Here is a 19559-nt window from a genome sequence, read left to right as displayed (position 1 = left end):
TCACCTAAACACACTGCAACACACTCACTGACACACCACCCAAACACACTGCACCACACTAACTGACAGACTTCACCCAAACACACTGCACCACACTCACTGACACACTTCACCCAAACACACTGCACCACACTCACTGACACACTTCATTAAACACACTGCACCACACTCACTGACACACTTCACGCAAACACATTGCACAACACTCACTGATACACTTATCCCAAACACACTGCACAGCACTCACTGACACACCCCTCCCAAACACACCGCACCACACTCAATGAAACACTTCACCCAAACACACTGCACCACATTCACTTACACACTTCACGCAAACACACTGCACCACACTCACTGACACACTGCACCCAAACACTCTGCATCACACTCACCGATATTTCACCCAAACACACTGCACCACACTCACTGACACACTTCACGCAAACAAACTGCACCACACTCACTGACACACATCACCCAACCACACTGCACCGCACACAGTGGCACACTTCACCCAAACACACTGCACCACACTCACTGACACACTTCACCCAAACACACTGCAGCACACTCACTGACGGTTCAACCAAACACACTGCAACATACTCACTGACACACCACGCAAACACACTGCACCACACTCACTGACACACTGCACCCAGACAGACTGCAACACACTCACTGACACACTTCACCCAAACACACTGCACCACACTCACTGACACACTTCTCCCAAACACACAGCATCACACTCACTGACACACTTCACCCAAACACACTGCATCACACTCAATGACACATTTCACCCAAACACACTGCACCACACTCACTGACACACTTCACCTAAACACACTGCAACACACTCACTGACACACCACCCAAACACACTACACCACACTCACTGACACACTTCACCCAAACACACTGCACCACACTCACTGACACACTTACCCCAAACAAATGCACGACACTCACTGACACACTTGACTCAAACACACTGCACCACACTCACTGACACACTTCACCCAAACACACTGACCCACACTCACTGACACACTTCACCCAAGCACACTACACAACACTCACTGACACACTTCACCAATACTCACTGCACAGCACTCACTGACACACTTCTCCCAAACATACTGCACCACACTCACTGACACACTTCACCCAAACACACTGCACCACACTCACTGACACACTTCACCCAAACACACTGCACCACACTCACTGACACACTTCCCAAGCACATTGTACCACACTCACTGACACACTTCACCCAAACACACTGCACCACTCTCACTGAGGCACTTCACCCAAAAACACTACAACACACTCACTGACACACTTCTCCCAAACACACTGCACCACACTCACTGACACTTCACCCAAACACAATGCACCACACTCACTGACACACTTCACCCAAACACACCACACCACACTCACTGACACACTTCTCCCAAACACAATGCACCACACTCACTGAGACACTTCACCCAAACACACTGCACCACACTCACTGACATACTTCTCCCAAACAAACTGCACCACTCTCACTGAGGCACTTCACCCAAAAACACTACAACACACTCACTGACACACTTCACCCAAACACACTGCACCACATTTGCTGACACACTTCACCCAAACACACTGCACCACACACACTGACACATGTCAACCAAACACACTGCACCACACTCACTGACACTTCATCCAAACACGCTGCACCACACTCACTGACACACTTCTCTCAAACACACTGCACCACACTCACTGACACACTGCACCCAAACACACTGCACCACACTCACTGACACACTGCACCCAAACACACTGCACCACACTCACTGACAACTTCTCCCAAACACACTGCACCACACTCACCAACAGACGACACCAAACACATTCCAGCACACTCTGACACACTTCAACAAACACATTTCACCACACTCACCGACACACTTCACCCAAACACACTGCACCACACTCACTGACACATTTCACGCAAACACACTGCATCACACTCACTGACACTTCATCGAAACACTCTGCACCACACTCACTGACACACTTCTCTCAAACACACTGCACCACACTCACTGACACACTTCACCCAAAAACACGACAACACATTCACTGACACACTTCCCCCAAACACACTGCACCACACTCACCAACACACGACACCAAACACATTGCATCACACTGTGACACACTTCACCAAACACACTCATTAACACTTCTCCCGAACAGACTTCACCACAGTCACTGACACACTTCACCAAAACACATTGCACCACACTCACTGACACACTTCACCCAAACACACTGCACCACATTCACTGACACACTTCACCTAAACACACTGCACCACATTCACTGACACACTTCACCTAAACACACTGAACCACATTCACTGACACACTTCACCGAAACACACTGCAACAAACTCACTGACACACTTCACCCAAACACACTGCACCACACTCACTGACACACTTCACCCAAACACACTGCGCCACATTCACTGACACATTTCACCGAAACACACTGCACCACACTCACTGACACACTTCACCCAAACACACACCACCACACACACTGACACACTTCATGAAACACACTGCACCACACTCACTGACACACTTCACCCAAACACACCACACAACATTCACTGATACACTTCACCCAAGCACACTGCACCACACTCACCAACACAGTACACCAAACACACTGCACCACACTCACTGTCACACTTCACGCAAACACACTGCACCACACTCACCGACACACCGCACCCAAACACACTGCACCACACTCACTGACACACTTCACCCAAACAACCTGCACCACATTCACTAACACACTTCACCCAAACACACTGCACCACACTCACTGACACACTTCCCCCAAACAAACTGCATGACACTCACCGACACACTTCACCGAAACACACTGCACCACACTCACTCAGACACTTCACCCAAACACACGATACCACGCTCACTGACACACTTCACCCAAACACACTGCACCACACTCACTGACACATTTCACCTAAACACACTGCAACACACTCACTGACACACCACCCAAACACACTGCACCACACTAACTGACAGACTTCACCCAAACACACTGCACCACACTCACTGACACACTTCACCCAAACACACTGCACCACACTCACTGACACACTTCATTAAACACACTGCACCACACTCACTGACACACTTCACGCAAACACATTGCACAACACTCACTGATACACTTATCCCAAACACACTGCACAGCACTCACTGACACACCCCTCCCAAACACACCGCACCACACTCAATGAAACACTTCACCCAAACACACTGCACCACATTCACTTACACACTTCACGCAAACACACTGCACCACACTCACTGACACACTGCACCCAAACACTCTGCATCACACTCACCGATATTTCACCCAAACACACTGCACCACACTCACTGACACACTTCACGCAAACAAACTGCACCACACTCACTGACACACATCACCCAACCACACTGCACCGCACACAGTGGCACACTTCACCCAAACACACTGCACCACACTCACTGACACACTTCACCCAAACACACTGCAGCACACTCACTGACGGTTCAACCAAACACACTGCATCACACTCACTGACACTTCATCGAAACACTCTGCACCACACTCACTGACACACTTCTCTCAAACACACTGCACCACACTCACTGACACACTTCACCCAAAAACACGACAACACATTCACTGACACACTTCCCCCAAACACACTGCACCACACTCACCAACACACGACACCAAACACATTGCATCACACTGTCACACACTTCACCAAACACACTCATTAACACTTCTCCCGAACAGACTTCACCACAGTCACTGACACACTTCACCAAAACACATTGCACCACACTCACTGACACACTTCACCCAAACACACTGCACCACATTCACTGACACACTTCACCTAAACACACTGCACCACATTCACTGACACACTTCACCTAAACACACTGAACCACATTCACTGACACACTTCACCGAAACACACTGCACCACATTCACTGACACACTTCACCGAAACACACTGCACCACACTCACTGACACTTCACCGAAACACACTGCAACAAACTCACTGACACACTTCACCCAAACACACTGCACCACACTCACTGACACACTTCACCCAAACACACTGCGCCACATTCACTGACACACTTCACCGAAACACACTGCACCACACTCACTGACACACTTCACCCAAACACACACCACCACACACACTGACACACTTCATGAAACACACTGCACCACACTCACTGACACACTTCACCCAAACACACCACACAACATTCACTGATACACTTCACCCAAGCACACTGCACCACACTCACCAACACAGTACACCAAACACATTGCACCACACTCTCTGACACACTTCACCCAAGCACAACACCACACTCACTGACACACTTCATGAAACACACTGCACCACACTCACTGACACACTTCACTCAAACACACTGCACCACACTCACTGACAAACTTCCCCCAAACACACGATACCAAGCTCACTGACACACTTCACCCAAACACACTGCACCACACTCACTGACACACTTCACTCAAACACACTGCACCACACTCACTCAGACACTTCACCCAAACACACTATACCACGCTCACTGACACACTTCACCCAAACACACTGCACCACACTCACTGACACATTTCACCTAAACACACTGCAACACACTCACTGACACACCACCCAAACACACTGCACCACACTAACTGACAGACTTCACCCAAACACACTGCACCACACTCACTGACACACTTCACCCAAACACACTGCACCACACTCACTGACACACTTCATTAAACACACTGCACCACACTCACTGACACACTTCACGCAAACACATTGCACAACACTCACTGATACACTTATCCCAAACACACTGCACAGCACTCACTGACACACTTCATGCAAACACAATGCACAATACTCACTGACGCACTTGACCCAAACACACTGCACCACACTCACCGACACTCTTCACCCAAACAGCCAGCACCACACTCACTGACACACTTCACCCAAATACACTGCGCCACACTTACTGACACACTTCTCCCAAACACACTGCACCACACTCACTAACACACATCACCGAAATACACTGCACCACACTCACTGACACACTTCACGCAGACAAACTGATCCACACACACTGACACACTTCATCAAAACTCACTGCACAACACTCACTGACACACTTCTCCCAAATATACTGCACCACACTCACTGACACACATCACCCAAACTCACTGCACCACACTCACCGACATTTCACCCAAACACACTGCACCACACTTACTGACACACTTCACCCAAACACACTGCACCACACTCACTGACACACTTCACCCAACCACACTGCGCCACACTCACTGACACACCTCTCCCAAATACACCGCACCACACTCACTGACACACATCACCCAAACACACTGCAGCACACTCACCGACATTTCACCCAAACACACTGCACGACACTCATTGACACACTTCACGCAAACACACTGCACCACACTCACTGACACACTTCACGCAAACGCACTGCACCACACTCACTGACACACTTCACCCAAACACACTGCACCACACTCACTGACACACTTCACGCAAACGCACTGCACCACACTCACTGACACACTTCACCCAAACACACTGCACCACACTCACTGACACACTGCACCCAAACACACTGTACCACACTCACCGACACACCTCTCCCAAACACGCCACACCACACTCACTATCAGACATCACCCAAACACACTGCACCACACTCACTGACACACCTCTCCCAAATACACTGCACGACATTCACTGACACACTTCACCCGAACACATTGCACCACACTCACTGACACACTTCACCCAAACACACTGCACCACACTCACTGACACACTTCATGAAACACACTGCACCACACTCACTGACACACTTCACGCAAACACACTGCACCACACTCACCGACACTCTTCACCCAAACAACCTGCACCACACTCACTGACGCACTTCACCCAAACGTACTGCACCACACTCACTGACACACTTCACCCAAACACACTGCACCACACTCACTGACACACTTCACCCAAACAACCTGCACCACAGTCACTGACACTTCACGCAAACACACTGCACCACACTCACTGACACACTGCACCCAAACACACTGCACCACACACACTGACATACTTCACCCAAACACACTGCACCACACTCACTGACACACTTCACCCAAACACACTGAACCACACTCACTGACACAACTCTCCCAAACACACTGCACCACACTCACTGACACACTGCACCCAAACACACTGCACCACACACACTGACATACTTCACCCAAACACTCTGCATCACACTCACCGATATTTCACCCAAACACACTGCACCACACTCACTGACACACTTCACGCAAACAAACTGCACCACACTCACTGACACACTTCACCCAAACACACTGCACCACACTCACTAAGACACTTCACCCAAACACACTGCACCACACTCACTGACACACTTCATGCAAACACAATGCACAATACTCACTGACGCACTTGACCCAAACACACTGCACCACACTCACCGACACTCTTCACCCAAACAGCCAGCACCACACTCACTGACACACTTCACCCAAATACACTGCGCCACACTTACTGACACACTTCTCCCAAACACACTGCACCACACTCACTAACACACATCACCGAAATACACTGCACCACACTCACTGACACACTTCACGCAGACAAACTGATCCACACACACTGACACACTTCATCAAAACTCACTGCACAACACTCACTGACACACTTCTCCCAAATATACTGCACCACACTCACTGACACACATCACCCAAACTCACTGCACCACACTCACCGACATTTCACCCAAACACACTGCACCACACTTACTGACACACTTCACCCAAACACACTGCACCACACTCACTGACACACTTCACCCAACCACACTGCGCCACACTCACTGACACACCTCTCCCAAATACACCGCACCACACTCACTGACACACATCACCCAAACACACTGCAGCACACTCACCGACATTTCACCCAAACACACTGCACGACACTCATTGACACACTTCACGCAAACACACTGCACCACACTCACTGACACACTTCACGCAAACGCACTGCACCACACTCACTGACACACTTCACCCAAACACACTGCACCACACTCACTGACACACTTCACGCAAACGCACTGCACCACACTCACTGACACACTTCACCCAAACACACTGCACCACACTCACTGACACACTGCACCCAAACACACTGTACCACACTCACCGACACACCTCTCCCAAACACGCCACACCACACTCACTATCAGACATCACCCAAACACACTGCACCACACTCACTGACACACCTCTCCCAAATACACTGCACGACATTCACTGACACACTTCACCCGAACACATTGCACCACACTCACTGACACACTTCACCCAAACACACTGCACCACACTCACTGACACACTTCATGAAACACACTGCACCACACTCACTGACACACTTCACGCAAACACACTGCACCACACTCACCGACACTCTTCACCCAAACAACCTGCACCACACTCACTGACGCACTTCACCCAAACGTACTGCACCACACTCACTGACACACTTCACCCAAACACACTGCACCACACTCACTGACACACTTCACCCAAACAACCTGCACCACAGTCACTGACACTTCACGCAAACACACTGCACCACACTCACTGACACACTGCACCCAAACACACTGCACCACACACACTGACATACTTCACCCAAACACACTGCACCACACTCACTGACACACTTCACCCAAACACACTGAACCACACTCACTGACACAACTCTCCCAAACACACTGCACCACACTCACTGACACACTGCACCCAAACACACTGCACCACACACACTGACATACTTCACCCAAACACACTGCACCACACTCACCGACACTCTTCACCCAAGCACGCTGTAGCACACTCACTGACACACTTCAGCCAAACACACTGCACCACACTCACTGACACACTTCACCCAAACACGCTGCACCACACTCACTGACACACTTCACCCAAACACACTGAACCACATTCATCGACACACTTCACCCAAACACACTGCATGACACTCACTGATACAGTTCACGCAAACACACTGCACCACACTCACTGACACACTTCCCCCAAACACACTGCACCACACTCACTGTCACACTTCACCCAAACAACCTGCACCACACTCACTGACACAATTCACCCAAACACACTGCACCACACTCACTAAGACACTTCATCCAAACACACTGCACCACACTCATTCACACATCACCCAAACGCACTGCACCATACTAACTGACACACTTCACCCAAACACACTGCAATACACTCACTGACACACTTCACGGCACTCATTGACACACATCTTCCAAACACACTGCACCACACGCCCTGACACATCACCCGAACACACTGCACCACACTCACCGACACTCTTCACCCAAACACACTGCACGACACTCACGAACACACATCACCGAAATACACTGCACCACACTCACTGACACACTTCACGCAGACACACTGCACCACACTCACTGACACACTTCACCCAAACACAATGCGCCACACTCACTGACACACCTCTCCCAAACACACTGCACCACATTCACTGACACACTTCACCCAAACACACTGCACCACACTCACTGACACACTTCATGAAACACACTGCACCACACTCACTGACACACTTCACGCAAACACATTGAACCACACTCACTGACACACTTCACCCAAACACAATGCGCCACACTCACTGACACACCTCTCCCAAACACACTGCACCACATTCACTGACACACTTCACCCGAACACATTGCACCACACTCACTGACACACTTCACCCAAACACACTGCACCAAACTCACTGACACACTTTACCCAAACACACTGCACCACACTCACTGACACACTTCACGACACTCATTGACACATCTCCCAAACACACTGCACCACACGCCCTGACACATCACCTAAACGCAGTGCACCACACTCACCGACACTCTTCACCCAAACAACCTGCACCACACTCACCGACACTCTTCACCCAAACACACTGCACCACACTCACGAACACACATCACTGAAATCCACTGCACCATACTGACTGACACACTTCCCCCAAACACACAGCACGACATTCACTGACACACTTCACGCAAACACACTGCACCACACTCACTGACACACTTCACCCAAACACACTGCACGACATTCACTGACACACTTCACCCAAACACACTGCACCACACTCACTGACACACTTCACCCAAACAACCTGCACCACACTCACTGACACACTTCACCCAAACACACTGCACCACACTCACGAACACACATCACCGAAATACACTGCACCACACTCACTGACACACTTCACCCAAACAACCTGCATCACACTCACTGACACAATTCTCCCAAACACACTGCACCACACTCACTCAGACACTTCACCCAAACACACTGCACCACACTCACTGACACACTTCACCCAAAAACACTACAACACAATCACTGACACACTTCCCCCAAACTCACTGCACCGCACTCACTGACACACTTCACCCAAATACGCTGTGGCACACTCACCAACACACGACACCAAACACATTGCAGCACACTCTGGCACACTTCACCAAACACACTTCAACACACTCACTGACACTTCTCCCAAACACACTTCACCACACTCACTGACACTTCACCCAAACACACTGCACCACACTCACTGACACACTTCTCCCAAACACACTGCACCGCACTCACCAACAGACGACACCAAACACATTGCACCACACTCTGACACACTTCACCAAACACACTTCAACACACTCACTGACACTTCTCCCAAACACATTTCACCACAGTCAATGACACTTCACCCAAACATATTGAACAACACGCACTGACACACTTCACCCAAACACACTGCACCACACTCACTGACACACTTCACCCAAACACACTGCATCACTCACCGACATTTCACCCAAACACACTGCACGACACTCACTGACACACTTCACCCAAACACACTGCATCACTCACCGACACTTCATGCAAACACACTGCGGAACACTCACTGACACACTTCACCCAAACACACAGCACCACACTTACTGACACACTGCACCCAAACACACTGCACCACACTCACCGACACACTTCACCCAAACACACTGCACCACACTCACCGACACACTTCACCCAAACACACTGCACCACACTCACCGACACACTTCACCCAAACACACTGCACCACACTCACCGACACACTTCACCCAAACACACTGCATCACACTCACTGACACATTTCACCCAAACACACTGCACCACACTCACTGAGACACTTCACCCAAAAACACCACAACACACTCACTGACACACTTCACCCAAACACACAGCACCACATTCACTGACACACTTCACCCAAACACACTGCACCACACTCACTGACACACTTCACCCAAACACACTGCATCACACTCACTGAGACACTTCACCCAAACACACTGCACCACACTCACTGACACACTTCACCCAAAAACACTACAACACACTCACTGACACACTTCACCCAAACACACTGCATCACTCACCGACATTTCACCCAAACACACTGCACCACACTGACTGACACACTGCACCCAAACACACTGCACCACACTCAGTGACACACTGCACCCAAACACACTGCACCACACTCACTGACACACTTCACCCAAACACACAGCACCACACTCACTGACACACTTCACCAAAACTCACTGCACCACACTCAGTGACACACTGCACCCAAACAGACTGCATCACACTCACTGACACACTTCACCCAAACACACAGCACCACACTCACTGACACACTTCACCCAAACACACTGCGCAACACTCACTGACACACTTCACCCAAGCACACTGCACCACACTCACCAACACACTACACCAAATACATTGCACCACACTCTCTGACACACTACACCACACACACTGCACCACACTCACTGACACACTTCACTCAAACACAATGCACCACACTCACTGACACACTTCACTCAAACACACTGCACCACACTCACTGACACACTTCACTCAAACACACTGCATCACAGTCACTGACACACTTCACCCAAACACACTGACCCACGCTCACTGACACACTTCACCCAAGCACACTGCACAACACTCACTGACACATTTCATCCAAACACACTGCACCACACTCATTGACACACTTCATGAAACACACTGCATCACACTCACTGACACACTTCACACAAACACACTGCACCACAATCACTGACACACTTCACTCAAACACATTGCACCACACTCACTGACACACTTCACGCAAACACATTGCACAATACTCACTGACGCACTTGACCCAAACAACTGCACCACACTCACTGACACACTTCACCCAAACACACTGCGCCACACTCACTGACACACTTCACCCAAACATACTGCACCACACTCACTGACACATTTCACCCAAACATACTCCACCACACTCACTGACACACTTCACCCAAACATACTGCACCACACTCACTGACACACTTCACCCAAACGCACTGCACCACACTCACTGACACACTTCACGCAAACACAATGCAAAATACTCACTGACACACTTGACCCAAACACACTGCACCACACACACTGATACATTTCACCCAAACACACTGCACCACACTAACTGACACTTCACCCAAACACACTGCACCACACTCACTGACAAACTTCACCCAAACCCACTGCACCACACACACTGACACACTTCACCCAAACACACAGCACCACACTCACTGACACACTTCACCCAAACACACTGCAGCACACTCACTGACACACTTCTCCCAAACACACTGCACCGCATTCAATGAGATACTTCACCCAAACACGATGCACCACACTCACTGACACACATCACCCAAACACACTGCACCACACTCACTGACACACTTCTCCCAAACACACTGCACCACACTCATTGAGACACTTCACCCAAAAACACGACAACACACTCACTGACTCACTTCTCCCAAACACACTGCACCGCACTCACCAACAGACGACACCAAACACATTGCACCACACTCTGACACACTTCACCAAACACACTTCAACACACTCACTGACACTTCTCCCAAACACATTTCACCAGGTGGGTGGGGAGGGTTGACCCATCCACCTCCACGGAGGTGTGTGGGGGACCTGACCCATCCACCTCCATGGCACGAACCTGGTATTGCAGTACTTCCAGGAACGGTGCAGTGGCTCTAGGCCTTTTGGCTAAGAGCATTGGCGCAGAGTGATCCTTGACAGGTGCAAGGTGACCTCTGGCGTTTGTGATTTGACAAAGAATTGGAACGATAGACTACGAATTAAAAAAAAAAATCCTGTATAGCGGTGGCTAAGATCAAGTGTAGTACCGTTTCTGACCAGCCACCATGACCTCCGGGTGGTTTCTCCCTGCTCAGGAAGGTATATGCTTGCATTTTTGGAAACAGGAGGTGGGTGGGGAGGTTTGACCCATCCACCTCCACGGAGGTGTGTGGGGGACCTGACCCATCCACCTCCATGGCACGAACCTGGTATTGCAGTACTTCCAGGAACGGTGCAGTGGCTCTAGGCCTTTTGGCTAAGAGCATTGGCGCAGAGTGATCCTTGGCATGTGCAAGGTGACCTCTGGCGTTTGTGATTTGACAAAGAATTGGAACGATTGGCTACGAATTTAAAAAAAAAAAAAAAAAAATTTCACCACAGTCAATGACACTTCACCCAAACACATTGAACAACACTCACTGACACACTTCACCCAAACACACTGCACCACACTCACTGACACACTTCACCCAAACACACTGCATCACTCACCGACATTTCACACAAACACACTGCACGACACTCACTGACACACTTCACGCAAACACACTGCAGAACACCTACTGACACACTTCACCCAAACACACTGCACCACACTTACTGACACACGGCACCCAAACACACTGCACCACACTCACTGACACACTTCACCCAAACACACTGCACCACACTCACCGACACACTTCACCCAAACACACTGCACCACACTCACCGACACACTTCACCCAAACACACTGCACCACACTCACCGACACACATCACCCAAACACACTGCATCACACTCACTGAGACACTTCACCCAAGCACACTGCACCACACTCACCAACACACTACACCAAACACACAGCACCACACTCACTGACACACTTCACCCAAGCACACTGCACCACACTCACTGACACATTTCACCCAAGCACACTGCACCACACTCACTGACACACTTCACCCAAGCACACTGCACAACACTCACTGACACATTTCATCCAAACACACTGCACCACACTCATTGACACACTTCATGAAACAAACTGCACCACACTCACTGACACACTTCACGCAAACACACTGCACAGCACTCACTGACACTTCTCCCAAACACACTGCACCACACTCACTGACACACTTCACCCAAACACATTGAACAACACTCACTGACACACTTCACCCAAACACACTGCACCACACTCACTGACACACTTCACCCAAACACACTGCACCACACTCACTGACACACTTCACCCAAACAAACTGCGCCACACTCACCGACACACTTCACCCAAATATACTGCACCACACTCACTGACACACTTCACCCAAACAAACTGCGCCACACTCACCGACACACTTCACCCAAACATACTGCACCACACTCACTGACACACTTCACGACACTCATTGACACACATCTCCCAAACACACTGCACCACACGCCCTGACACATCACCCAAACGCACTGCACCACACTCACCGACACTCTTCACCCAAACAACCTGTACCACACTCACTGACACACTTCACCCAAACACACTGCATGACACTCACTGACGCACTTCACACAAACAACCTGCACCACACTCACTAACACACATCACCGAAATACACTGCACCACACTCACTGACACACTTCTCCCAAACACACTGCGCCACACTCAATGACACACTTCCCCCAAACTCACTGCACCGCACTCACTGACACACTTCACTCAAGCACGCTGTGGCACACTCACCAACACACGACACCCAAACACACTGCACCACACTCACTGACACACTTCACCCAAACAACCTGCACCACACACTAACACACTTCACCCAAACACACTGCACCACACTCACTGACACACTTCCCCCAAACAAACTGCACGACACTCACCGACACACTTCACCTAAACACACTGCACCACACTCACTGACACACTTCACCCAAAAACACGACAACACACTCACTGACACACTTCTCCCAAACACACTGCACCACACTCACCAACAGACGACACCAAACACATTGCACCACACTCTGACACACTTCACCAAACACACTTCAACACACTCACTGACACTTCTCCCAAACACATTTCACCACAGTCAATGACTCTTCACCCAAACATATTGAACAACACGCACTGACACACTTCACCCAAACAAACTGCACCACACTCACTGACACACTTCACCCAAACAACCTGCACCACACTCACTGACACACTTCACGCAAACACAAATGCACAATACTCACTGACGCACTTGACCCAAACACACTGCACCACACACACTGATACATTTCACCCAAACACACTGCACCACACTCACTGAAACTTCACCCAAACACACTGCACCACACTCACTGACAAACTTCACCCAAACCCACTGCACCACACACACTGACACACTTCACCCAAACACACAGCACCACACTCACTGACGCACTTCTCCCAAACACACTGCATCCAAACACACTGCATCACTCACCGACATTTCACCCAAACACACTGCACGACACTCACTGACACACTTCACGCAAACACACTGCAGAACACTCACTGACACACTTCACCCAAACACACTGCACCACACTTACTGACACACTGCACCCAAACACACTGCACCACACTCACTGATACATTTCACCCAAACACACTGCACCACACTCACTGACACACTTCACCCAAACACACTGCATCACACTCACTGATACATTTCACCCAAACACACTGCACCACACTCACTGACACACTTCACCCAAACACACTGCACCACACTCACTGACACACTTCACCCAAACACACAGCACCACACTCACTGACACACTTCACCCAAACACACTGCAGCACACTCACTGACACACATCACCCAAACACACTGCATCACACTCACTGAGACACTTCACCCACACACTGCACCACACTCACTGACACACTTCACCCAAAAACACCACAACACACTCACTGACACACTTCACCCAAACACACAGCACCACACTCACTGACACACTTCACCCAAACACACTGCACCACACTCACCGACACACTTCACCCAAACACACTGCATCACACTCACTGACACATTTCACCCAAACACACTGCACCACACTCACTGACACACTTCACCCAAAAACACAGCACCACACTCACTGACATACTTCACCCAAACACACTGCAGCACACTCACTGACACACATCACCCAAACACACTGCATCGCACTCACTGAGACACTTCACCCAAACACACTGCACCACACTCACTGACACACTTCACCCAAAAACACCACAACACACTCACTGACACACTTCACCCAAACACACAGCACCACACTCACTGACACACTTCACCCAAACACACTGCACCACACTCACTGACACACTTCACCCAAACACACTGCAGCACACTCACTGACACACATCACCCAAACACACTGCATCACACTCACTGAGACACTTCACCCAAACACACTGCACCACACTCACTGACACACTTCACCCAAAAACACTACAACACACTCACTGACACACTTCACCGAAACACACTGCATCAGTCACCGACATTTCACCCAAACACACTGCACAACACTCACTGACACACTGCACAACACTCACTGACACACATCACCCAAACACACTGCACCACACTGACTGACACACTGCACCCAAACACACTGCACCACACTCACTGACACACTTCACCCAAACACACAGCACCACACTCACTGACACACTTCACCAAAACTCACTGCACCACACTCAGTGACACACTGCACCCAAACAGACTGCATCACACTCACTGACACACTTCACCCAAACACACAGCACCACACTCACTAACACTCTTAATGAAACACACTACTCCACACTCACTGACACACTTCACCCAAGCACACTGCACCACACTCACTGACACACTTCACTCAAACACAATGCACCACACTCACTAACACACTTCACGCAAACACACTGCACAGCACTCACTGACACACTTATCCCAAACGCACTGCACAACACTCACTGAGACACTTCACCCAAACACACTTCAACACACTCACTGACACTTCTCCCAAACACACTGCACCACACTCACTGACACACTTCACCCAAACACATTGAACAACACTCACTGACACACTTCACCCAAACACACTGCACCACACTCACTGACACACTTCACCCAAACACGCTGCACCACACTCACTGACACACTTCACCCAAACACACTGCGCCACAATCACTGACACACTTCACTCAAACACATTGCATCACACTCACTGACACACTTCACGCAAACACATTGCACAATACTCACTGACGCACTTGACCCAAACAACTGCACCACACTCACTGACACACTTCACCCAAACACACTGTGCCACACTCACTGACACACTTCACCCAAACATACTGCACCACACTCACTGACACACTTCACCCAAACACACTGCACCACACTCACTGAGACATTTCACCCAAACATACTCCACCACACTCACCGACACTCTTCACCCAAATAACCTGCACCACACTCACTGACACACTTCACCCAAACGCACTGCACCACACTCACTGACACACTTCACGCAAACACAATGCAAAATACTCACTGACACACTTGACCCAAACACACTGCACCACACACACTGATACATTTCACCCAAACACACTGCACCACACTAACTGACACTTCACCCAAACACACTGCACCACACTCACTGACAAACTTCACCCAAACCCACTGCACCACACACACTGACACACTTCACCCAAACACACAGCACCACACTCACTGACACACTTCACCCAAACACACTGCAGCACACTCACTGACACACTTCTCCCAAACACACTGCACCGCACTCAATGAAACACTTCACCCAAACACGATGCACCACACTCACTGACACACATCACCCAAACACACTGAAACCACACTCACTGACACACTTCTCCCAAACACACTGCACCACACTCATTGAGACACTTCACCCAAAAACATGACAACACACTCACTGACACACTTCTCCCAAACACACTGCACCACACTCACCAACAGACGACACCAAACACATTGCACCACACTCTGACACACTTCACCAAACACACTTCAACACACTCACTGACACTTCTCCCAAACACATTTCAACACAGTCAATGACACTTCACCCAAACACATTGAACAACACTCACTGACACGCTTCACCCAAACACACTGCACCACACTCACTGACACACTTCACCCAAACACACTGCATCACTCACCGACATTTCACACAAACACACTGCACGACACTCACTGACACACTTCACGCAAACACACTGCAGAACACTCACTGACACACTTCACCCAAACACACTGCACCACACTTACTGACACACGGCACCCAAACACACTGCACCACACTCACTGACACACTTCACCCAAACACACTGCACCACACTTACTGACACACGGCACCCAAACACACTGCACCACACTTACTGACACACGGCACCCAAACACACTGCACCACACTCACTGACACACTTCACCCAAACACACTGCACCACACTCACCGACACACTTCACCCAAACACACTGCACCACACTCACCGACACACATCACCCAAACACACTGCACAACACTCACTGACACATTTCATCCAAACACACTGCACCACACTCATTGACACACTTCATGAAACAAACTGCACCACACTCACTGACACACTTCACGCAAACACACTGCACAGCACTCACTGACACACTTATCCCAAACACACTGCACAACACTCACTGAGACACTTCACCCAAACACACTTCAACATACTCACTGACACTTCTCCCAAACACACTGCACCACACTCACTAAGACACTTCACCCAAACACATTGAACAACACTCACTGACACACTTCACCCAAACACACTGCACCACACTCACCGACACACTTCACCCAAACACACTGCACCACACTCACCGACACACTTCACCCAAACACACTGCGCCACACTCACCGACACACTTCACCCAAACACACTGCGCCACACTCACCGACACACTTCACCCAAACATACTGCACCACACTCACTGACACACTTCACCCAAACACACTGCACCACACTCACTGACACACTTTACCCAAACACACTGCGCCACACTCACCGACACACTTCACCCAAACATACTGCACCACACTCACTGACACACTTCACCCAAACATACTGCACCACACTCACTGACACACTTCACCCAAACAAACTGAACCACATTCATCGACACACTTCACCCAAACACACTGCAATACACTCACTGACACACTTCACGACACTCATTGACACACATCTCCCAAACACACTGCACCACACGCCCTGACACATCACCCAAACGCACTGCACCACACTCACTAACACACATCACCGAAATACACTGCACCACACTCACTGACACACTTCTCCCAAACACACTGCGCCACACTCAATGACACACTTCCCCCAAACTCACTGCACTGCACTCACTGACACACTTCACCCAAGCATGCTGTGGCACACTCACCAACACACGACACCAAACACATTGCAGCACACTCTGGCACACTTCACCAAACACACTTCAACACACTCACTGACACTTCTCCCAAACACACTTCACCACAGTCACTGACACTTCACCCAAACACACTGCACCACACTCACTGTCACACTTCACGCAAACACACTGCACCACACTCACCGACACACCGCACCCAAACACACTGCACCACACTCACTGACACACTTCACCCAAACAACCTGCACCACACTCACTAACACACTTCACCCAAACACACTGCACCACACTCACTGACACACTTCCCCCAAACAAACTGCACGACACTCACCGACACACTTCACCGAAACACACTGCACCACACTCACCGACACACTTCACCCAAACACACTGCACCACACTCACTGACACACTTCCCCCAAACAAACTGCACGAC

At 49.8% G+C, this 19559-nt stretch overlaps 1 protein-coding gene and 1 pseudogene across 3 annotated transcripts in view; one reads left to right on the top strand and one right to left on the bottom strand.

Annotated features, from left to right (window-relative positions):
* Nucleotides 1-19559, bottom strand: part of zfpm2a (zinc finger protein, FOG family member 2a) — a 1363132-nt gene that overhangs the window by 1136973 nt on the left and 206600 nt on the right. The window lies entirely within an intron of this gene.
* Nucleotides 12625-12856, top strand: LOC139279931 (U2 spliceosomal RNA; annotated as a pseudogene).

This window comes from Pristiophorus japonicus, chromosome 1, assembly GCF_044704955.1.
Source record: "Pristiophorus japonicus isolate sPriJap1 chromosome 1, sPriJap1.hap1, whole genome shotgun sequence".
Taxonomy (NCBI): domain Eukaryota; kingdom Metazoa; phylum Chordata; class Chondrichthyes; family Pristiophoridae; genus Pristiophorus; species Pristiophorus japonicus.
Note: the sequence above shows the minus strand (reverse complement) of the source record. Positions and strands in the feature narration are given on the sequence as shown.